This window comes from Vulpes lagopus, chromosome 17 (genome assembly GCF_018345385.1).
Source record: "Vulpes lagopus strain Blue_001 chromosome 17, ASM1834538v1, whole genome shotgun sequence".
NCBI classification, from domain to species: domain Eukaryota; kingdom Metazoa; phylum Chordata; class Mammalia; order Carnivora; family Canidae; genus Vulpes; species Vulpes lagopus.
The window spans coordinates 7,837,458-7,862,902 of NC_054840.1; the positions used below are offsets into that span (position 1 = coordinate 7,837,458).

The 25,445-nt window shown below is 41.9% G+C and overlaps 1 protein-coding gene across 8 annotated transcripts in view; it reads left to right on the forward strand.

The window, feature by feature from the left end:
* MECOM (MDS1 and EVI1 complex locus) overlaps positions 1–25,445 on the forward strand; it is a 554,726-nt gene that overhangs the window by 17,206 nt on the left and 512,075 nt on the right. The window lies entirely within an intron of this gene.

Below are 25,445 nucleotides of genomic sequence, written 5' to 3' on the forward strand. Positions count from 1 at the left end.
AGGCTTTACCCTCAAGAAAGGAAATACTCTGATACCTAATACAGTGAGCTGCATCTTAGGAAACCTTCCAAATGAATTGGTGGCATTGGCTCGGACTTGTCAACTGCTACCAGGATGTATGGAAAGCTACCACTGGATTCGCCCCACTGCATCATAATCTCTCATTATGTAAACTTGACTATCAGTAATGGCTTTCCTAAGAGAAAAATGCTTTGCAGCATTTTAAGCCCTATCTACTTTGAAGATGGGTAGACTCTTGTTTTTTCCTTAGGTGTGACCATTTCAAAAGTTCGGTATATTTTTGGGCTCCATCAGCATGTTTTCTGGTGGATGATGCTGCCCAAGGACTCAGGACATAGTCTGAGTCCCTACTTTGCTATTTATTAACCTAGTGTCCTTGGGCAGGGCACTAACCCTTTGAGCTCAACACCCTCAAGTGTAAGATAGGAACAATAACAACGTCTTTTGGCTTCCTACAGACTAGTAATATTAAGATGACATATGTGTCAATGTTTATAAGCTGTAAAGAGCAGTGTAAATGTAATGTGTGACTGAAAGTTCTAGAAATCATAGAATATTAAAAATGCTAGGGAGGGATTAAGAGTGGGCCACATTATTTAGGCTGAAGTCTTGGCTCTGCTACTACCTTGCTGTGTCATCATGGACAAGCTCCTTAGCCTCCCTGTGGCTCAGTTTCTTTGTCTGTAGAATAAAGTTAATTTATAACAACAGCAATGAGTAATAGTACTAATCAAGATTATTGAATGTTCTTGCATTATTAAGGTTGGTTCTCACACCTCTGTGAGGTGGGGGATGTTATTATTTTGGCTTAGAGATTGAGGGCACTGGAGACATGTTAGTCATTTGCCCTAGGCCTCTCCGTCCCAAGTGCAGAGCTGGAATCCAGGAGGGATCTTCTTTATACCAAGGCCAAGAGCTTGATCTGAGTACTTTGTTTTTTTCATCCAGAAATAAAAATGGAACATTACCTTGCCTGAACATCCCAGAGCTCACAAAAAGTAATAAGATTTTGGATAGAGGACACCTTAATTTAAAGAAATGATTTCATACAACTCTTGGTAAAGAGGAATTTTGCTGCAGCTATATGGGCAACTGTTGGTTTATGATAAGGGCTGGTCATCTCTTTTCCTTCCAGAGTTATCTGCAGTGTGATTTTCCATTACTCTGTGTTTTTAGTTCTTTTTAAGAAATCTACAAATCTCTGTTTAGTGAATGATTTAGGAGAGACGTCATCACTTCAGTGCCTGGAATCACAAACTAATTATACTTTACAATTTGCTAGTGGATGGTGCCAGATTCTGATTCTGATTTTCTAAACAATGCACTGTAACTGTACCTTCCCTAAGGTGACCGGTATATTTTTAAGGCAAGGAAGCAAGCAACAGCTTTCTGGATCTTTTCCTCCATGCACAACATCTGAAACCAAGTCCTGTTACCCATCCTCAACTTTGTTTTAATATCCAAGTCTCTAGGGCTTTGCAATGAAGTATTTGGGTAGTTGCGTAATTGAATAATCTTTGGATTTAAATAAGGGGAAGGCTGATGAGTTCTCAGATCTAGTCCATTTTTTGCTTTTTTTTTTTTTTTTAAGAGGGCAGTGGACAAGTTAAGAGCAGGATACTCTGACTCAAATGTGACCTTAGAGAATCACTTGGAGAGCTTACCTAAACCAATGCTTGGGATCCACCCCAAATCAACTAAATCAGAATCGCTGAGGATGAAGCTCAAGCACTGGGGAGTAGTGAGTCCTGGGTATAAGAAACTGGGAAGAAGAAGGTCATTTTAATTAAAGAATTAGGGAGCTCGAGATATCAATGTGGCTCCACATGCTACTGTTGGGGGTGATCCCAAGGTTATATATGTTTTAACATAAGGCTTTCTTTTAGTTTTTATAGGCACAGGATTGGTAGTTGGAAATATTCTCTTAGCATTTGCTTTCTGCCTATGATTTCTGGTCTTTGTAGCAGTAATAGGTGAGAGATTTCTGGGTGTGAAAGGCCATCACTGGGGTGACTTCATCACAGAGAGTGGATGATCTGAGAGTCCAGGAGTTCTGACATCTTTTTGACCATTTCAATCTGGTGGCCACTTCCAAAGAGACAATAATGTGTTTTAGATTAAAAAACAACAAAAAGAGAATCCACAGCTGCTTTGTGAGAGAGCACTTCAGTATTGTTTGTCGCTTTTGTCTTTTGTTTTTCTAGAATCCCACACACAAATGTTTCTGACAACCTTCCCATGCAAAGGGAGCCCTGGGAATTCTAGAGAAGGCATGTAGGGACAACAGAAAAGGAATTGAAAAAAAAAAAGTCTCTACCCAGACATGTTAAAAAGCAGAAGAGTTGAGTTATACTATATTTTAGGAAGTTTGGACGTTGAATGCCAATAAGCCTTATGCCTGGCTAGTTTTGATCAATGCTATCAGTCATTCACTTCCCTATACACCAAAATTCGTTAAATAAACATGTTCCGTGTTGTTGGATGATCCAGGTATGTTCGGTTGCACCTGAGTGCACATTTGCTCAATACGCCTGATGCTTCCAGAGGTTTCACTGAGCTCAGTGGGGGTGGACACCAAAACAGACCATGTTAGGGAACACAGACATTTGTGTGCACTTATGGTGAAGGAGAATGGCCTCACTGAAAGGCAGGAATAAGCCAGTAAAAAAGCCTGAGTGTGTATTTATAAAGTGTGCTCTCGTGTGTGTCTTTTTGGACACTTGAGGGGCCTTCCTTCATTTTTAGTTTAAGTTGTATGTTTCAAAATTATTAACTTTGTCGCACAAATCTTTTAAGGATTTCATTTGGATTGTGCAGCTTATCCCAATGATATTTAACCTAATTGTCCCTTTGGGTTTTTTTCCTTCAAAGCGATCACCTGCATTTTATAATTTTTTGAATTTTCTTCGAACCAGGTGTGGAGGGACAAGATGGTTCAATTGTTTAAAAGAGAGATTAAAGCCATGTTTTCGTAAGAGCTTTTGAATGTTTATTTTGATTAGAATGCCAATATGAGATGAATATAAAATGTAAAATGACAGGAACTGAGAGTAGGATTTTCTAGCCTCAGGAAGGGGGCTTTAGAATCACACGTATTTGAGATATTTTAAGAGCATTCTAAGCAGCAATGCAAGAGGAGTTTCGCAAAAGCTATACAGTCAACTGGAGAAAATAGAATGATTCTATTCTGCAGCTGAGGCTTGAAATTAGGAAGACGAAGGTAACTTTTTCCAGGCCACCCATATGGGAAGAGTAGAACTGAGGAAAGGTTTCTTAGCTGCTACACTGCACCTATCAGCTTGCTACCAGGGGAAGTTTTGTGATTTATTTAATGGGAGCGGAGCATCTCTTATAGAGATGTGTCTTTTTTCACTATGCAGAAATTCTTCGTTTCTTGCTCAACGCATTAAGTACTATTTTTGCTATATAATATTTTGGGAGCCATTGAGATAAAATAGTAAGCTGTGTTCTAAAAGGTAGGCTTGATTCAGAGCCATCTGGAGATGAAGGAGCTAGGCCAGGCTTGAGTTGTCAGGGTGTCTTCAGTTAATGTTCACGAAGCTTCTATTTGGCCAATGATTTTGTGTGAAGGATTCTTTTGTGTGTGTGTGTGTGTGTGTGTGTGTGTGTGAAGGATTCTTTTAATAATTTTGTATGTGCCCTATTTCTCCCGTATGCTGCTTCTGTTTTGAGAGTAAGCAGAAGGAAATGGTAGTAATAACAAAATTGGTTTTTGCTCGTTCACACGTTTCTACTCTTCGGATTAGGGGAGCAGAGAGGTGGGAGACAGGATGGCAGAGGCAGGGATGTGGAGAAAAACATAGGTGTGTGGGAGAGAGAAGATGTGCAAGGCTCCAGCCAGCTGTGCTTATGAGAAGGTTTGTTTAGAAAACACGGTGCTAATAGTTCAATATTTCAACATTCATATTTGGGGATTCACACATCTCTCCTGGTAGTTCTGTGAAAAGGAAGTTTAGCAAAATCAGATTGATGACTGATGTAATTTAATTAGACCCGGGCTTCATAAATATGCAATGTTATTTGAATGAGGAGTTGAATTCTTAGATTTCCTGGGGAAAATGGCAATTTGGCTCGCTTCAGAGGTGGTTGCGGATATTTCCACCCCGGTTTATATGTGGCTAAAATAAATCGGCAATTTAAAAATTAGAAGAAAGGCCAAATTTGAGTGACTGATTACAGTCACCATTTATAGATATTTCTTGCTGTTCTTTTCAGCTCTCTGTCTTCCAGTTTTGCGAGTGGCGACATTTCTCTCCTGACCCATGCCTTGGGTAATAGCTTTGAGGGATACTATTAGGCTTATGGTCTCTTGATCATTTCACACTGCCCTAAATCCTTTGCATGGTGGCTTTACTAGCATATCCAGAACAAATTATTAATACTTTATAACAATATTATAAAATCAGTCGATGAACCAAAGAGACTAATTTTTTTTTTTTTGACATGTCAGTAGGAAGAGGTAGGGGAAAGGGGTATGAGAGTCCTTTATCTTTTCTGTTTAAAACATTTTTTCATTTTTATTTTTAAAGATTTTATTTATTTATTCATGAGAGATGCAGAGAGAGGCAGAGAGACACAGACAGAGGGAGAAGCAGGCTCCATGCGGGGAGCCTGATGCAGGACTTGATCCCAGGACCCGGGGATCACACCCTGAGCCAAAGCAGATGCTCAACTACTGAGCCACCCAGGCGCCCCTAAAATTTTTGTTTTGAATCAAACTCTAGGCAGGGAGGATATCTGTGACTGTGTGAATCTGCAGACTCCCTGTCTGAGGTAACTTGGCAACTTGGAGCATGTTGGAGTCCTCGTCGTAACCATGGTGGATCTTCCAGTCGATGGCCTTTTGTCTTTTGTCTTTACTGCTCCTTACTTCTGGCCAACGGTCTCTGCTTGATACTTCTGTTGTTGTTGTTAGTTGGCCGAAGAACAGGCCTTACGGTTGAGGAATTTGCTGTGTTCTTAACATTTCATCAGTTATCCAACTGTTTTCAAATCCCAGTTGCAAATATTTTCCTTCCCTTGTCTTCCCTTCACATTTGGAATGGATAAAGCAGAAATTTGCTTTTTCATGCCTACCTTCCCAGTAACCATCTGCACCATCCCTGTGTTCTCTCTCAGCTATTCCGTTAGACTCTTCGCTGAAATGAAATATATCACTAATAAATGGGAAGGCCCTTCCTGGTGATTGATAACTACTCTTAGAAACACTGTCATTTGCAATTCATTAAATGCCTTATTTGCCATTTATATTTACTGAAAATTGATACTCTATGTATTAGTTCTTTCTCAATGACAGATCACTGGTAAATGTATAATTAAAAGAGAGCTTAATTCCAATTTGTCTTCATTTCTCCTTGAAATAATTGTACAGCTGTCATCTGGACCTTCCCCATTCCGATGCATTCCTCTTTTGCCAGTTCTCCCAACTGTTCTTTCATTTCCGAATTTCTTTCCTCCAGGCAATGTGATATTGTCAGAAGACCCAAGTTCAAATCCTGCCTCTGCCACTTGCTGTGACACTCGGGCCAAAGAGTCAAAGTCTTTCAACCTCAGTGTTCGCATCTCTAAAGTGGGAGTGAGCATAACTGTTCTGCAGAATTGGCATGAGGTTCGAATGAGATATTATCCTGGACAGTGCTTTGTTGGCTGAAACACGGCATGCACGTTGGCATTGAAGCAGCCAGCATGTTCCTGTGGGTCCCCTGAGTAAAATGCCCTGCCATTGCAGGTTACTGATAGATCACATGGCATAACTTGCAGAGGAAATGAAAGACAACAGACATTATTTATTTCATTCGGAGGTAGTGAAACCTTTGGTGAGCAGTGCCAAATTTCCCCACTGCACAGGAGCACAGAAGGCGCAGCCTTATCAGGAAGGAGTTGGCTCGGTGGGGTTAAAGTCAGGTAGAAGTACTGGCTCACCCAGACCTGTGCCCTGTGCAAATAGAGAGCAGTCATATACCGATTGATTTGTTTTCAGCCGACCATGCCCTGAGATAACTCTAAGTGCTTTCCTGCTTCTTGTCATTGCTACGATTCCAGCTCACTCCCTTAGACCTCAGCAACTGGCCTCTTCACTTCTTAGTCTTGCTCTGGTCCGGGGTTTTCACCAGATGAGGTTTTCTTGATCCCTGAACAGATTTCATTCCATTTTCTGGCACGGCCCTTGCCCTCCTCCCCCATTTTTCACAATGCGTGTCTTTAGCATTGCAGGTGTCAAGACTCCTATGTGGGAAGACTTCTGCTTATCCAACACAGCTGCTTCCTGTCTGCGGAGACCTGGAATGTCACTGCTAGGGCTTTGGGTGCTTGGTTAAAAGCACCCATGGTGTCTGTAGGAGAACCCATGGAGCTCTATCTCCCAGGGAGCATCTGAGCTCTCCCCGAGGACCTGCATTGATTGGGCAGGGGATAATGATGTAAGCTTGGAATAATCATCATCTCACAATTTTGGTGAGATCAGATCCTGTCTCTTGTCTAGCAGACCTTGGCTTATGGGAAGTGTAGGTTTTGGGATTTTGTAGTAGCTCTGCAGCCTTGGACATCAACTTCACTTCTGCAAGAGATGAGGTTACCTACATCAAAGGGGTGTTGAGCTGTCTCAATGAGGTCATATTTGTACCATGCCTGGCACTTTGAAATCCTTAGTAAAGTCCTCTTGTTCAGTCTTATGACTTCTGTAAAGCTACTGTCACGGCCTCCTTTTATAGATGACAAGCCCAGTAGTAAAGTTAAATATTAGAATAGTGTAGCAAGATGGACATACTCCTATGGAGAGGTTTCTCCTCAAATTCAATTATGGCCTAGATATTCTTTCCAGTTCTGCCTTCTACTGACCAGAACCTCAGTAGTAATCATCACAATTTTAAATTAGTAAACAAAAATGTTCTGGTGAAGAAGTTTCAGTAATTACTTATTGATGGCCTGCTTTATTTCAATTTTAGAAGAACTTATTTTCAGATTCTGATCTCTGGGCCAATAAATTGTAAGGTTGGATCCTGATGATCTTTTCTGGTCTTAATTATTCTTTTAATGGGTAGTATATGGTTTGTCAACTTTAGGTACTATGGCAGACTTCGACTTCAAATAAAATATATTTGAATAATTTTTTGAACTAAAAATTTGAATAAAATATTTGACTACTTTTTCAAAGTAAATATTCACTGCCTTTTCCTGCCAGAGAATTGCTTTCCTGTCTTATGACCCCATGCTTGTTCTAACCATTGCATGTGGACAGACAAAAGTTTTAAAAATTCAACATGTGGTTTACCATGTTTCATCTTTTTTTCTCTGTTATGAGAACAGAAATGTTCCAGATAGAAGTTATTTTGGCTCTCTAGAGCCTGGAAGAAAGATGGAACTGAGACACAGTTGACCCAGAATGAGACACATAGCATAACATAAATAAGAAATAAACTTTTGTTATAAGCCACTGAGATTTGGGGGTTATTTGTTACTGCAGCATAGCCTAGCCTATTCTGACTGATATACATATAGATATTTGTGTATTTTGATTAGTGTTTTATTGATGTACCAATTATATACCCTCTATGTACGTGGGGTTTTGTGAAGTCTGAACTATATTTAATATTGTAATTGGTTTTCATTTGTCTCTTTTTCTTACATTGAGTGCAAGAGTTTCATATATAATCAAGGATACCTGAAAAATACTAGTTGTTAGTAAAGAAAATGAATTTAAGCTAGCTTAAGAAATAAAAGATATTTATTAGCATATGAAACTCAAAAATCAAAATGTAGATTTTTCATTGTGCTTCAGGCATGGTTTGATCAGCTCTCTGTTTCCATTTTTTTTTTTTTTTCAGTTTGCTCTTCTTTCCTCTATATGTTGGCTTCATCCTCTGATGGTTGCAAGATGCTTCCCTACATGCTTTCTTATTCATATTCAAGAGGAGAGAGAAGGCTTCTTTTCTCCAAAGCTTTGAAAAACAAATAACCTTTCCTTTAATTGGACTGATTTAGGCAGTAAGTCAGCCTCTGAAGAAACTCCCATGGCTGGAGGAACACTATGCACTGATTAACTCAGACCTGGGATACATGCCCATCCCTGGACATGGAGGGGTAGTGTATTAATATGGGGAGTTAGCTGCTAAAACAGATACATTCCAAATTCTCTCAGGCTTAACACAACACAATGAACATTTATTTCTCAATCATGTCAGACTAATGTAAATGTTCCTAATCCTAATGATAGGTTTACCTCCAAGAGGTTATTTGGGGATCTTAGTATCTTAGAATTTTTCCACCATCAACACAGGACATCCAAAGTTGCTACGAAGAGAAAGAGACCTTGGGGGAGACATTTGCACTTACTTTAGCCCGTAGTAGGTGGAGGAGGGGGAAACAAGTATCACTTCTGTTCACATTCTATTGGTGAGGACTGGTCATGTGGCCCCTCTTAGGTCAAGAATGTGGTGAAATGTGAGAGCTGGGCATCTGCTTCCCAGCATGCACTCATACTGTGGAAGGGACTATGAATCTCTAGTGGTCAGCCAGCCGACTCTGCCGCAGATGTTAATCCCACCCATGCCGCACAGAGGGAGAGGAATGGAGTGAATGTTGCGGAGGCAGCTAACCATGTCAACCACACCAGGGAACCTGGTCTTGATGTCAGGCACACATTGATTTGTGCTGAAGCAGATGTGTGAGCCCTCCCTTGACTATTGGACTAACTGAGATGATCAAAAGTCCATATCTTACTTAAAATAACTTTGGAAAACTTTTAAACTAGTAAATAAATAATTTCTTATAAAATGTCACATTCCCTCTCTCTTAAGGAGCAGGTGAGGGCTGAGTCTCAGGTACGGAGCAAGATAAAGTCCTCTTTCTTAGGGTTGTGGTGATGGACACCTGTCTGGAGCCTTGAGGACTAAGACACAGAAGAGTAGAGAAGGTGAGTAGTTAGTTGGAAGGAGGTTTTAAGACATTCCGAAAAGGAAAAAAAAAAAAAAAAGACATTCCGAAAAGGAGTCCAAATTCCAACAGAAGATTTCGAAGTGCTCTGAGAGTATAGGCAAGTCAATGAAAAAAAAATACAGTTCACTATAATTATCTATTATATGAGTCTTAACTCTGAAGTCCTTTAACCTATATGATGTACTTTGGAACCTTTTATCCTCCAGGTGTCAGATTAAATATTCCTTTTCCAGAGGGACCTTCCTTAGAATATTCTCTATCTTGCCATTACTTCTTCATTGCTACAGTCCATGTCAAATTTGTAATTGTTTGCTTACTTGCTTAGAGTCTGTCTTTCGTACTGGATTGCAAGCTCCATGAGAGCAGAGGTTGTCTCCTTTGACTCCGGTTGCCTACCCATTACCTTATGCTGTGTGTAGAATCATTTCGAATGAATGGCTTTCTTAATATTTTATGAGCCCCCAGTTGTAAATATCTATTGATTTTTTTTTAAATTTGAAGAATAGCTCCTCTAATCCAATCAAGATCCTAAAAGAGAAACATTATTTCAGACTTTAAAATTTAAAGATGACATATAAGGAATTCATGACTTATTGAAATTTCAGTTGAGTGTGTTTGAAGTAAAGTAAGATTTTTGCTGTTGTGTGATATTCTCTAGTAGTCTCTAGGATATTGTGCCAGAGAGCTCATTTTTTTCTAGTAGATCTTTATTTCAGAGTTTGGATTCAGTCATTACCCTCTAAAATTTTAGGCTCAGGGCAACGTGACTGTAAGTTCTTTCTCTCTCTCTCTCTCTCTTTTTAAAAAGATTTTATTTATTTATTCATGAGACACAGAGAGACACAGAGAGAGAAAGGCAGAGACATAGGGAGAGGGAGAAGCAGGCTCCATGCAGGGAGCTCGATGTGGGACTCAATCCAGGGTCTCCAGGATCAGGCCCTGGGCTGAAGGTAGATGCTCAACTGCTGAGCCACCCGGGCACCCCGTGACTGTAAATTCTTGACCTTAGGGTCATCTTGGGCATTTCCAGGCCTTGAGTAAAGTACATTCTGGCATCCACAATCTCCATCTTGGGTCTAATTCCAGTTATCTATCTATTCCATTCTATCTATCTAGTTTGGTTAACAAACTAACCCAAAAGTTAGTGGCTTAAAATGAGTTATTATTTCTTGTCATTCTGGGTGTTGGTTGAGTCCAGTTAGGTGGTTTTCACTTGGGGTGTCCTGTAGTTGCAGTCAATATGGTGGCTGGACTGATGTAAAATTTTTCTATGCCTAGCATTGAAGTCATTCTATGTCACTTTTGCTGTTTCCTATTGGTCAAATATAAGTTGCAGAGCTATCCCAGGTCAAATGTAACTCATACCAAGGGCATGAATATCAGGGCTCATTGTCCATGGAGAAGCATTTTGGGAGTCTAGCTACTTCAGTCTATTTAAGAATGAATAGATCACAATCTAGGATGCTAGGCCAGGTCCGGTCACACAAGTGTTTGCTCTATCCAGAGGTTGTCTTTGTTTGCTCTGGATCATGGTGGGAACAGGGAAATGCCTTTCTCAGTGGATGGAAGTCCTGAGGGAGGAATCTGGAATTGTTGTGACTGAAGATTTTTTGAAACATCAGGAGACTGATCCCAGGAGACCTTAACTCTTCTTAGTTTGCTGTATGGCTCACCTGATATAATCTGGGAGGCCAACCAGGGATAGGATTAAAAACTTTCGAAAGTCTAAAGGTTCAGGAGGTGTACTCTCCTACTTGGCAGTTATAAATTGCTAAGGAGTGGCTGTGTTGTATTCAGAAGTTCTTCTGACCCTTAGATTCAGTAGAATAAATATCCTAGATTGGTTGAGATTTCTGGGCTTCTAAGTATTATTGAATTGTGTGCTCTCCCTTATTGGTCTCCCATTTCTTTCTTATATGCCATGAAAAATATATCTAGGTATCGTTTTAGAGCATTAGAGAAGAATGGAAATGTTTGTCACGGCAAAATAACCCTCTGCTCCTAAAAGAAAAAGATTCCTGCTAGGGGGATGGGATAAGCATTGAAAACTTTGGTTCTAGGAAAGCATTTTGTAAAGTTTCATTATGTCTTTGTGGATGAGGTCAAGAAAGGGGGCTGGGTGAATTAGACAGCCGATGAACTTAGCAGATCTCCAGGTCTGTGGATCTGTCAGGCTGGGGAGACTCTTTAATTGATGGTTACAATCATCTGTCCTTGTTCCTATATTATTTCCCATTGGTATCCATGACGCAGACCAAATACTTTTCAGATGACTTCACTGGCAGATATATAGCCAAATGCAAAAGATAACAAAGTGTGTTCCATATAATTTTGTTAAATTGGAACTCTGCCCTGGGACCTGCAAGGTGCCACTCAGTAGACACAAGTGTAAAATTGTTCATTTAGGATTTAAAAAATCAGTGGCCTACTTATGAGGAGGCCTGACAACAGATATAAGTGAAGAATATTTAGTTGAACAGAAGCTTCTATCAGTTAGAGATATCCTGCGGCTTCTAAAAAGCTGACATTATATTAGAGTGCAATAAAGAAATAAATTAATTATGAAAATGACCCGCCCCTTTATACCCTGGATTAGTCAGGGCAAATCCAGAGTTTCATGCACAGGGTCGGTTGCTACTTTTGAAGGACATTGACAACTGGAGGATATGAAGAAGAGGGCAAAAAAAATTATGAAGAGTTTGGAAGCCACATCCTATGAGAAACAACGGAACTAGCTAGAGATGTTGAATTTTCCACAGTCAGTGTATAGACATTCAAGCTGAAAGAACGGGCAGCATTTTAGAATGCTCTTGAACGATGGATCCACTTTTGATAGAAATGTGGAGGAAGAGGTGAAGGAGAGGAAATTGTATGAGCCGAATTAAGGAACTGTGAGCTCTGTCCAAGCAATAATGAACCATCTCTTTTGTTTCCAGCATATGGCACATGGCAGGTAGCAGTGGGGGATGAGGCCATAAAAGTAAGGTTGGGGGCAGGTGGCTCAAATCTTGAATGCCACGCCAGGGGGTGTGTATTTACCTTTGTAGGCAAGCAGGAGTGATCCACGGTTTATAAACTAAGAATAATGATAGTGATAATAATAATAATAGTAATAATAATCATCTAAGCTAATAGGTGCTGTTCTAAGCTCTCATATATATAAGAGCTAATCCTTATAATAGCCCGAGGAGTTAGATATTGTTATTACCCCCATTTTATGGATGAGGAAACAGAGGCACAGATGCACAGAAAGCTGAGTGACTTTCACAAAGTGACACGATTCACAAGTGGCCGAGTGCCCGCCTGGCCCCCATGCGGTGCGGGGGTGCCCTCACCCATTCCTGGAGCAGTGCCCGCCCTGTGCTCCTGCGTCCTCCCCAGCGCTGCTGCAGCTGCAGATCCCCCACACAGCCCAGCCTGGACGAGCCCTTCGCTTCTGACTTCTACTCAGTCCTACTCAACAGAAAAACAAGGTGCCAGTGATAGAGAAAGCAGATGATTTAAAAAAGTGATTAGGAAGCTGTGTTTACTTTTTGGATTTTGAGGCCTTTCAAGTTTCAGGTTTGAACAGTGGGTCCTGGGAGGTGCATCCCGCCTCTGGTTCACTGCCAAGAGTTGGGTGTGTCTAGCACAGAGGAGTGATTTAAGAGTAATTTAAGCTTAAGTATTCCCAAATGAACATTACCCCGGTAGCATAAGGTTAAATTCTGGGTTTGCAAGGCCCCAAGCAGACATTTAAAAAAGAGACCCTTTGGCCCTTTGTTCAAATCCCACTGATGCCTGGCTGCCTTGCAATTCTGGTGCTACTTGGGTGGCATTGATGTCGAGGGAGGGAGAGAGAGAGAGAGAGAGAGAGAGAGAGAGAGAGAGAGGGAGGGAGAGAGAGAGGTTGACTGGAGCTTGGACCCTTCTACCCTCCCCTCTCTGCCCTCTGTAACCCAGCGAGGCTCAGCTAACATCATCAAGCTAGACGATGTTTAGCTATTTAAATGAAAGTCTGGTTTAGTAAGACAGGGGATGTGGGCTTACTAGCGCCTTTGATAAACTTACTTGCACCGCTCTTTTGTGAACACATTAGCTTAAAAAAACTTACTACAGCATGCCCTCAAAAACTCTGTAAATAAGGGATAGAACTTGTCCTGTTAACACTGAGTAATAAACTTGTTTATCTTTTGCCAGCAAAGCAGTGTGTGTGTGTGTGTGTGTGTGTGTGTGTGTGTGTGTGTGAGCCCACATGCACTCATGCGTGTAGGTGCTATAGATGCTTGGGAATATTTAGCCTAATGTCTAAGGCTTATTTGTTTTGGGAGGACCTAAAGCTAATTCGTCAGTAATGCAAATTTCCCCTCGTATAACGACGCTTAAAGAGTGTGTGCATGTACTTGCTCTTTTTGTCCCTGTCCTATGGCTGGTGGCACTGGACAGCCCTCCTAGATGGCCCCATTCTGAGTGCTGGATTCTCTAGCTAGCAGCTGAACCGTCGTGTGGACGCCGACCCGCACCTTTTCTCAGCTCCCTTTTGTCCACAGTCCCAACTATTTACCTCCATCTTTCCTTTTCCTTTTTTCCCTATCTTACCTTGTTTCCTCTCTGACTGTTCACTCTCCCTTCTTTTTATGTTTCTTCATTTCTCTTCTATCCCTTTTCTTGACCCCCAGACTTTATCCCTCTCCCTGAGTTGGCTGACCCCCAAACAAGGTCACTTTACCCCAGACACAGGTGAGTTCAGGTCACTGGAAAAGGCAGGTGAAGGCCCCTGGCATTGGATGTTGGGATTCCTTGGGGACGATCTGCCCAGTGGTTGATCTACACAGCGTGAGTGTGTGGGTGACTTATTCGGGGCTGCCTGTGGGGACTAGTCAGTGCCAGACTGTTGGCAGGAATATAATCCATGTCCGATAGTGCCTTCACCCTTCAGGCACCTTTTGTTCCTTGAATCCACTTTATGGGTTGACATTTTAGTGAGGGTAGTGAGTAGCCCAACTACCAGAGTGTTTTCTGCTAATTCATGTAACACACACACACACACACACACACACACACACACACCTCTCTTCTGCTAAGATGTACGAGTAGGAGATAGATGGGAACACAAGCATCATATTGTACTTGAGTTATATCATTGCTGACTTCCTGAGAAGCCTGCTCAAACGACCAGAGGATGTGAACTAAATGACAATGTGTTTCTCTGAGGTGGAAGTGAGCAGAACATCTGCTTTTATAATAGTCTCCTTGCCTGGGTAGGCATGTTCTGTTTTGTTGTTCCAGAAGACTTTCAAGCAAATATACTGGTGAGTTTCAATGGCTTGGAACTTCCTGTTTTGTGATTTTAAAAAATGCCTTTGGAGAATGGGTAGTGTTCACAGAATTCTGTGTGGCTGTAAATGTATCTTTAGTCCCCAAGTTATCACAGGAAAAGATTGATTAGGGAGCTACATGGGGTAGAAAGCAGATGATAGGTCCATTGCCTTCCTCCTTCAGTGCGTGGTGTTTGTTGACACTATTGCGCAATACAATGGATCTAGTGTTAGAGACTCCGGGGCCGAGAACGAGGGTAGATCGGATGGACAAGCATCCTACAAAATGTTCGTAAAGTTCATAGGAGCTTTTTCCTTTTGATTTACAACTTTTGTTCAGATGGGGCCTCAGAAAACCAAACCGAACAAAATAAACAGTTTGGGATGAGCAAACTAAGATAGGTTGCCATGAATTTCATGAGGCATCTGAGGGACATAATATTTAACGGTGACATAGGCAGATAGAATGGCTTTTCGGGTGTTTGCATGTGAGAGCTGGGATTCCAGCCAATCCACTGTTTCATTCGAAAGCATAAGCTGAGAGGGTTCTGGAGTTTCAAATTTGTCACCGCCTGTATATGATCTTGGCCAACTGCTTTCACTTCTTTGGACTTTGAGTTAGCCCACCTGTAAAATGGAGCTCTAAATACAATTGTTCTCAGAAGGATTGCCTGATTGGTGCATGCGAGCTGGCTGGTGAGCGGGAGAATGGAATATTTTGCCTGAAGAACAGTGTCGTTGAACATTTTGGCCTATATTCTGAATAAATCTCATGTCGACTCTAAGAGGCCTTTTCTGAATATTGCCACACCAGAATGCTTCTAGAGAAGTCGATAGGAAGGAGTGAGAAAAGATGACATACAGAGGCATTTACTCTTCTCTGTTCAAGCCATGTCTATGCACTCCCCTCCCCTGTGAGCCAAGTGTTGGTGTAGATGAGGTCCCTAAACTCAAGAGACTTGTGGAATTTGTGCTAAGTACTTGATAGGAAAAGTGTCAAAATGATGCCATCCTCCTTGAGATAGGAAAAATGAAAAGAAAACAGCAACAAAGCTAGACAAACCCAAGCCTTATATTTCTGGATCCTTAGCATGAGGCTTCCTGAAGTGTGGGATGTAGACTTGAACAAAGGATGGAGAGATTTTGGTGGTTCACAGGCTGAGCACAGAAGAGTCTTGAACCAAGACGTGAGAGCCGTTTCCTTTCAAGCGCCTCAGTCCTTCTAACAACTGCAAGAGTAAATGCGGCTTCGTATGTACTAATGACCGCATTTAACAAAAAGAGGGGCTTCATGGGGTAAGAGAATGCAGCTAGAATTTAATAACATTGTTTTGTTTTCATTCTCTTTACCATTCCCTCTCTTACAGCTGATGGTGGTGAGCCATGAAATTGTTCTTTTAAAATGAATTTAAGGGATAGAAATAAGTGCTTGAAGAAAATCATTAAGTAACCATTGTCCAGGTGACTGTGAAGGGGTACCAGGATGAGCAAAGTTTTGGAAGCACTTTAAAATCTTTAAAAAAAAATCAAAATATAATTACATACAATATTAGTTTCAGGCATACAACATGGTGATTTAACATTTATATACATTATGAAATGATCACCACAATAAGTCTACTTACCCTCTGGCACCATACAAAAAGTTAATACAATATTATTGTCTATATTCCGCATGCTGTACATTACATCCCCACGACTTATTTATTTTATGACTGGAAGTTTGTACTTCTTGATCCCCCTCACCCGCTTCCCCCACCCCTGAGTCCCTTCTCCTCTGGCAACCATCTGTCTGTTCTCCGTATCTCTGGGTCTGGTTTTGTTTTGTTTTGTTTGTTTATTTGTTTTGTTTTTTAGGTTCCATACATAAATGAAATCATATGGTATTCGCCTTTCTCTGTCTGACTTAGTTCACTTAGCATTAAACTCCCTGGATCCATCCATGTTGTTGCAAATGGCAAGATTTCTTTCATTTTTATGCCTGGGGAGCAGTCTATCGCATATACGTAGCACATCTTTTTATCCATTCGTCTATTGATAGACACTTAGGTTGCTTCCATATCTTGGCTATTGTACATAATGCTGTAATGGACATAGGGGTGCAGATGTTTTTTGAAATTAGTGATTTTGTCTTCTTCATGTAAATATCCAGAAGCGGAATTGCTGGATCATATGGTAGTTCTTTGTTTAATTTTTGGAGGAAACTCAGTCCTGTTTTCCAGAGTTGCTGCACGAATTTCAGTCCCACCAACAGTCCATGAAGATTCTCTGCGTTCTATCAACAACTTGTTTCTTTGTGTGTGTGTGTGCGTGTGTGTGTGTGTGTGTGAAAATAGCCGTTCTGAGGGGCGTCAGGTGATAGCTCATTGTGGTTTTGATTTGCATTTCCCTGATGATGAGTGGTGTTGAGCATCTTTTCATGTGTTTGGTGGCCATCTGTATGTCTTCTTTGGAAAAATGTCCATTTAGGTCCTCTGCCTATTTTTTAATTGTATTGTTGGGTTTTTTGATGTTGAGTCGTATGAGTTCTTTCTATTTCTTTGGATATTAGCTCCTTATCATTTATGTGATTTGCAAATATTTTCTCTCATTCAGTAGGTTGTCTTTTCATTTTGTTGATGGTCTCCTTTGCTGTGCAAATGCTTTTTAGTTTGAAGTAGTCCCATTTGTTTATTTTTGTTTTTGTTGCCCTTGCCTATGAAGTCAGGTCCAAAAAATATCACTAAGACAGAGGTCAAGAAGCTTACTGCCTATGTTTTCTTCCAGGAGTTTTATGGTTTCAGGCCTGACATTCAAGTTTTTAACCCATTTTGAGCTAATTTTTGTATACACAAAAAAGATAGTGATCCTATTTCTTTTCTTTTTTTTTGCATTTAGCTTCTCAGTTCTCCCAATACCATTTATTGAAGAGACTGTCTTTTCCCATTGCATATACTTGCCTCTTTTGTCATAAACTAATTGATTATATATGCATGGGTTTGTTTCTGGGCTCTCTATTGTGCTCCATTGATCTATGTGTCTGTTTTTGTGCCGGTACTCTGCTGTTCTGATTACTACACCCTTGTAGTATAGTTTGAAATCAGGGAGCATGTTGCCCACAGCTTTGTTTTTTGTTAAGATTGCGTTGGCTATTTGGGGTCTTCTGTGGTTCCATGCAGATTTTAGGATTCTTTGTTCTGTAATAAATGGCATTAGTATTTTAATAGCTATTGCATTGAATCTGTAGTTTGCTTTGGGTAGTATGGACATTTAAAAAAATGCTAATTCTTTTAATCCAGAGCATGGAGTATCTTTCCACTTATTTGTGCTCACTTTAATTTCTTTCAACGGTGTTTTGTAGTTTTCAGAGTACAGGTCTTTCATGTCCTTGGTTAAGTTTATTCCTAGGTATTTTATTCCTTTTGATGAACTTGTGAATAGGATTATTTTCTTAACTCCTCTTCCTTCTAGCACTTTACAATCTTTAAAAGGCAAAGCTGGAATTTGAAGCTGGGGCACTGAGTCCAAACCTGGGGTTCCCCTGTGGCATGCTTGTGAACTTCTGCAGATGAGCGTGCAGACCTCCTGGATAGCAATGTGGAGAACATCAATATATTTCACAAAGATGGATTTTGAGCAGAATTCCACAACAGTATGATCTCTTTCCCCATAACTTGTAGGAATTAAGAGAAAAATGCCTAAGCTGCATCTCTGCCATGGGTCATTTGACAATCCCAGGTGACTTTCTAGGGAAGCCACTTACTGAGTCATAGCTGACCCTGAGCTTCTTTTTCCAGAATTTTCTGCATCTGTGCCATAAGCAAAGAGTTTTGTGCTTTTAAGCAGAGCTCACACTGTCCCAGTGTTTGGCTGTCCCTCACCTGCAGGGGCACGGTAGTTGGTGATGACTTTGAACTGGCCTGAAGGTTATGGCAGAAAGTTGCTGTGTGTTTTCCCTGCCATGGAGAGAAGGCAGGTTCTTTCTTGATTGTGTGGAGGGTGTAGCAAGCCACTCTTGCTCCATCTGCCAGTCGTGTTGAGTCGTGTGCAGATGGCCAATGGAGGTGCAGACAGGGACCCTCCCTTGGCAGGGCTCCAAGAAAAGGCTGGTAAAGGTGGGCTGGCAGGGGGAGCTGGCATTCTGCTGTTCTCAGGAGGCTCTGCTTTGATGGATAGCCGGGCAGCCCGAGCCACACAGACCACCCAGCGGTGGCTGAGGTGGTGAAGCGTGTCCCCGTTAACTCCACTCTGGGCAGTGAACTGAAGAGGGAGCAAAGCCCAGGAAATGGGCCTTCGTGGTAGTGGTGGAGGCGGAGTGACCGGCCACAAAGCTCTCTGTGGCAAAGCTTTCTGCTTGTCCCCAGCCATCCAGTCATTCCAGAGGCACTGTGCTCAGAATTGTAGTGAAACAGGCTTACGGGGGGGGGGGGGGGGGGGGGTGGGGGGGGGTGGGGGGGTGGGTGCGGCTTTCCACAGGGCACTAGCTGCCTGCATGTTCTTGTACGTCCACAGCCACCTAATATCACCCTTAAGAACACTTTTTCAACCCAAATGTGCTTGTTCCCAACAGTAGAGTCTCTTGGCTGTGGAGAAGAGCTGTTAGTTATTAGTTTACTATTCAGTGTTAGTTGAGGAAACATTTAGGAAGTATTGGGGAGGGTGGAAGGGAGTGGGTGGGTGAGAGGAATGGGACTGGGGTGCATTTTGCCCTGGCTTTACATTCATGTACAGCCTGAAATTTAATCTTGGGAGATTTTTCTCCAATTGAGGGTACGTATCTTGAAACAGAGATACATAGAAATTTGAGCAAAGATCATCATAGAAGTTCGAGCTTGTGTTCTGCTACAAAACCATCTTGTCTAGATGGCATTACGATTCTAACAAATATATACATTTTATATTTATACACATTTTTATAATGCAAAAAGCATGTATTTATTACCTGTACCCATGGCGAATGTACCACATTTTTTGTAAAGGCAATTTTGTCTTTCTTTTCCTCCTCATACGATCATCTGGAGAGAGTTAGAACCAAAACGCAAAAAAAACAGAAAACCAAACAAACAAAAAAGAAGTTCCAACCAGGAGCAAGAGAATGATGGGGAGAAGATGGTGTTCTTTATGGATTGAGTGCTTTGGCAAGTAAAACACCTGGGAAATCCACTCTGCGTCTGCACACTGCTTGAGATGTGTGCTAATAAGCTAAACTTTGTCTACCAGTAGGATGTTGATCCAAGTGCAATGCCCAGCAAGGCCTGCTATGCATTTCTCCACTCTGCATTCTATTCCTCAGGGCCCAAGAGCTAACTCTCTGATGTGCCAGGGCACCCACACACTCCAATGTCTGAGCCTTTGCCTGTGTTGTATCTCGAGCATGGACCAGGAATGTTCCTCTCCTTAAGCCCCTTCTGGAGATCTCTGAATCATCGTTCAAGGCTCAGTGAACTTGTCACCTCTTCTTTGAAACCTTGCTGGATCGGCTTTACAGCATAAGCCCTGCACTCCCACCGCACCATGAAAAGAATGGTTTCTCCCCCAAGATGTCTAGGTGCCTTTTATGTACCTCAACAGTGTATGTAGCCAGCTGTTTGTGTCTCACCATGCCGTGAGCTTCCTATACGGGGCCAAGTCTTATTCATCTTTGAATCCTTAGCCAAGCAGCTTGCAAAGGAAAGGTGCTCCATAAATGTTAAATCTAATTGAGTCTTTTAATAAAATGATGAGTGTAACCTCTAACACTATAAAAATTAAACAAAAACCCTCAGAAGCAACAATGTGCACTAAAAATTAATTTGAAAATTTCCTTCCATATACTGTTAGCAAAGTGCTTTAGTTTTATAGGCCTCTCCTGTGCTATAAAACTCCTGAATGTTCTAAAAATATTTTAAAAATAGGCATTTAGAACCTCTTTAATGAACTACTTCCAAATGTGGCTTAGATGTTTGAGGCTTTCCCCACAGCAGGTGTAAAACCAGCCGCTAGAGCCGAAGACCGGGAAGCAGGGAATTCCTGGCCCAGAGATGGAGAGGTGGCACATGGGTCAGGTGACGCTGTTCTTGGTGGAGACCTTAGTTAAAGGGCCAGAAGTTCTCTCTGGGGGTTCCCTTTGGGATATGGAGAGGCAACGTAGTTGGTGCGTCTCGAATCTTCTCCTAACTCCAACTTTGTGCTGGTGTACACATCTGGTGGCCTGCCATTTCACCTGCCCTCTGACCACAGCCCTGCTCAAGTCTCAGTTGTAAATCATGGCTTTCTCTACCACCACCGCACGGAACTGTAAATTCATTCTTGTCCCCTCTCCTGATTTTCTAATGGCCCTTGTTTATAAGTGCTTTATGGTAAAGGGTGTTGGGGAAAGCCATTAGTCTCTCCCACAAGTTAACGTTCGAAAGAACAAAGGCTGCTGTAAAATGGAGCAGGAAACAAAAAGTAAAGAGGGGCGTGGGGACCAAAAACAACATATTAATTATTTCATTTGCTTCTAAGAGTTTAGCTTAAACTGCTGCCATTAGAATCTATTATTATTAGGATTCCAGTATTACGTTCCAACTTCAGGTGAGGTTGCGATGCTTATTGTTTTCTTGTGGGAGGACTAACAGGTTTATATCTCATTTTAAAAATAACCTTTTCATCTTTTATTAATCTACAACTTATGTATGAAGCCATCTAAGTATTTTTCCTATGCATGCCTCATGCCAACACGTATTTAAGGCAGGGTGGAAAAGCGTTCGTGAAACTGTTAGGTACGGTCCCTCCGTATCAGTTTCAGCGATGACCATGTGAAGAGTGAGAAGGCTAATGGCTGTGCTTGTATTTTGGCAGCAGATGGCTTTTCACTCTTGCCTCATTTCTCAGAGGTTCTGCAAAAGCCAACCACATAAAATGACTTTCGCATCTCCTTTCAAACCTCGCGACGCAGTACCACTTTTTGTTGGGCCATGTACACCTGCTTTCACTAGAATCCAGTCTCATAAAACTGTCAATGCATCCTTCAGGGGAACACATTAGCATTGTTTAAAGGGTTGTGCATCACTTTTTTGACTGCTGTAACTCATTATAAGCAGGACTTAAAAGGGTTAATTGATTGGTCCTCTGTTAAGGTGATACCAAACCAGGCTGACATCAGCAATTTTAGTGACACCTTCAACATTGTCCTAACCCTCATATAGCACTGCGATGTGTGCGTGTGTGTCTAGGTACGCAAAAGGGCAAAATGCCTAGGGAGACATATGAAGACCAAAAAAGGGAAAAATCCAGCTTATTTTAGGGATTGGGAGTGGGAGCAGCAGGCATAAGATGGAAGGAAAAAAAAACCAGGAAGGAAACCTTAAAATTCATATTGGTTTGTTAAAGGGCAGAGAACAGACATCCAGAATCTTCAACACTCGACATATCTGGGATAATCAGGTAAAGATGGACTTCTGTAGCCTGGTCCTGGAAACTCAGTGTTTTACATGTCAGGGAGAGAACAACTGTTTAATCCTTTACCACTTGAAATTGCTGCTGTCTGGAGGGAGAGGAGGGCTGGTGTGGAGGGCTGGCACCAGGTAGCCCTCTGAACAATCTTTGCAGAGCAGTTCAGGGACCCATCTTTCTGTTGGGTGAATGGGAGCCGTATGGTTATAGATGTGATATTTTCTAAGACTTTATGACTTGCCCAACTCTTTATTAGCCACTTTGGGGGTGAATATATGTCAACACAAAGGGGTATTTATTTACCACCTCTTCCCAATGATTGGCAACTTCTCAATTGGGCGCAGTCAGCTTATAGCAAGCAGACATAGAGAATTTTTTTTTTTTAAGTAGGCTCCACACCCAGAGTGGAGCCCAACACAGGGTTCGAATTCACAACCCTGAGATCAAGACCTGAGCTGAGATCAAGAGTCAGAAGTTTAACCTATTGAGCCACATAGGAGCCCCAGACCCAGAGAAATTTATACTGAGTATGCCATAGTACCATGGAGCCTTTCTGATATAAGCAATGAAAACAGAGATGAGCCTTCAGTTTTGGGGGTTGAGGATAAGCTACACAACAAATACAAGAAGATACAGCTACTGTTATAAACATATCAGTCCTATGTCTTATCTGATTCCTTCTGATACTCCAATTTAGATCCAAGGACAAAAATCTCAGGAAAATCTTAGGAACATTTTTTGCTCTTCATAACCATCGCTTACATACACGAGCTTACAAGTAGAATGAGCTTTTAGGAATAGAATCGACAAATGGCTATTATATACCCAGTAGTATGTTATGCTATTTTTTTTTTCCAATATGTTAGTTTTTTTGGGTGGATCATTTCTTTGAAAATCACTTTGGATTGTCTGAAATGGGAAGTTTTGTATGTATCCTCTGCTCTCGTCTCCAGACTACCCCTGCCGATACGGGAATAACCTCTGGTTGCTTGTCAACTGCCTTGAAACGCTCAATGGAAATGAAGCTCGCGTTGCCAAATATTTTTACTGGGTCTAATGATAGATCACCTGAGCGTATCCTTCCTTAACAATTAACTTCAATTTAGAGGACAGTTACAGTCTTTTGGAAGACATTTAATAGCGAGTGAAGTGATTTGTGGAAAGACTGTGAATTTCAGTCTTTCAGATGAAAGATGGTAATGGGATTGAAGTCTTGCCTTCTGATTTATTATTTGTGTTCCCATTTCTCACCCAGTGAAACTTCATCTTTTTCAGGGAACCGAACTGCTTCAGTCCCACAGCTGAGACAACGATTAGAGGGCTGGGTGGCTTTCTGGGCCCTAGGTTAAGACTTTTAAGTACGGTTAGTGCGTAAGGCAAAGCTTAAGGGCCTGGTCAAAAGAGAAAACCATTGTGAACACAGCCTTAACCAGGCAAAGAGGAAGAGTTAAAGAAGGCGCCAAATAGGCTCTATATGTCACCATCTCAGATTAGTATCTTTTTGGATGAGATGTGAGGAAAAAAAATAAGGTAATGAGTGAGGTAAGGTAGCTGGAGAACAGAGAATCCCAAAAGGAGAAAAAAAATCTCCAAGCGAAACTCTTGCTTTTGTTTTTTTATTTTATTTTATTTTATTTTTTAATTTTTATTTATTTATGATAGTCACAGAGAGATAGAGAGAGGCAGAGACACAGGCAGAGGGAGAAGCAGGCTCCATGCACCGGGAGCCCGACGTGGGATTCGATCCCGGGTCTCCAGGATCGCGCCCTGGGCCAAAGGCAGGCGCCAAACCGCTGCGCCACCCAGGGATCCCGAAACTCTTGCTTTTTGAAGAAATAACTAACTCCACTATTAATCTCTTAGGTGCCCAATGTTCATAATTGCCTTTTGGCCACTTCCTGGGGGCTTTCGTTCACCACAGCTGTGAGGAAAGCTGCTTCCTCAGGCCGCAGCTCTTTTCAGGCTGAGCCTCCTCATCCCTGAGCTCTGGGCCTCCGGAGGGTGGGGAGCTGCGGGATGCTTCGAGATTTTGATCTTGATGAGAAATTCCTTGTCAGCCACAAGTTGCCATAAAACAGGGCGGTTTTCCCAGAGGGGCTGAAGAAAGACACGCGCACTCGTGAGGCAAAGCAAGGGGAAGATAGGGCCACGTTGAGCTGTCCAGTCAGAAGGCGGCATGTTTGTGCACCCCAGACAGTGTGTCTGGCTACCTCGCGGGAGGGTCTAGGTTTGGTCTGGGAAAACAGTGCCATGTTTACCACCAGGGAAGGCCTATGAGTGAATAACAATGACCAGGCCCCAAGAGCCGGAAGGGGCTCCTTTATAAATGGCTGTCTCATTAGGTTGAGAGGGGGTGTTTTTCAGCTTTGAGGTAGAGCAGCCCAAAGAGCTGGTCTGTCAGGGGGTGGCACACCAGTCTGCGACCCCGTACACTTCTGTGGGCTTGCCTCGCGTTGGAGGGTGGCCACCTACTTGGTGGTGTGGCTGTGGCCCTACACCAGTTCTCTCCCCGTTTCCTTTCTTGGGGTATCTTTAGGGCACTCTCTGCCATTATGGAGTGCTCGGCATATCCGGGAGGGAGGCCCCATCAATCCCTTCTTTCCAACCAAAGACTTTTTGACACAAATATCATAGAAGGACGTGTAAGTCTTACTGCCCAATTATATAAAAGCTGGTGCCGGTCAGCATGTGTGTAATTATTTATTTCAGCTTTCCGCAAAAGGAGGGGCATTTTATTCAAGTCAAGCTGGAATCTGGCAGTTTCCCAGTTGTGAAATTCTATTGACAAAGGTGTTACGCGAAGGGCAGAGTAACGTGGTCTGCTAGGCCCCTGCACCTTCATCTCTGACCTGGGCATGTGTCAGGCCCATGCTGAACTGACCAGAATGACTTTGATTTGATGGCCATTAAAGGTCAGGCACATAATGGGATCAGATGTGTCAGTGGAGGTGAAGTACAGAGCATAATAGATTGATGGTAATTAAGTAGTCGTGTTTAATAAGAGTCATCAGAGTTAAGGGTAGTGTTGGAATGAGCAGCTTGGGGAAGGAACGAGAAGGCATGAAGAAAGGTGGTGGGAAATAATCTTTTTGTTACACTAAAGGAAAGACCAGAGGAATTATGTGTGTGTGTGTGTGTGTGTGTGTGTGTTTGCACGTGTGGACATTTGTGTTTTAGGAGACACAGCATTTTGTTCTTTAAACGGCAAGGAGGACAAGTAGAGCAGAATTAAATTTTATGAATTTATAAATGGCCCCAAGTTACCCTAATCCAGCATATGTGTGTCTAGAAAATGCAGGCCACAAACTCAACAATAAAAATAGTTCCACAAATATTTGCAATGATCTGTATTTTCCGTAGGATGAAAATCTAGGTTGTTGCGGATCTTCATCTAGTTCTGTTTAGTTTCAAAACCATTGTGTTTTGGTATTTGGTTTTTACACAAGTTATCGTTAAAATCCTCGAACTAATTGCTTGTTCAATGAAAACTGTGTAGTTTTAGAAAGTTACCACAATCATATTATGGTGAGGCATTACCATTTAATAAGAGTACATTGAGGTGGAGTATGTGAGCAAAGGCAGTTTCTGAGTGTTAAACCAACACACGTTTTTCAATAGTATTTTTGTCAGTTTGCACGAACTGTCAATGGTCAGCTGGATTTAGAAGCGAATGATTTAGGTTCAATCTAGAAGGGCTAGGCGTGGAGAACGCGGACAGCCAATCAGGACTGTGTTGACCACACCACCTAGTAATGAAGAGACCAGGTAGGGGGCTTC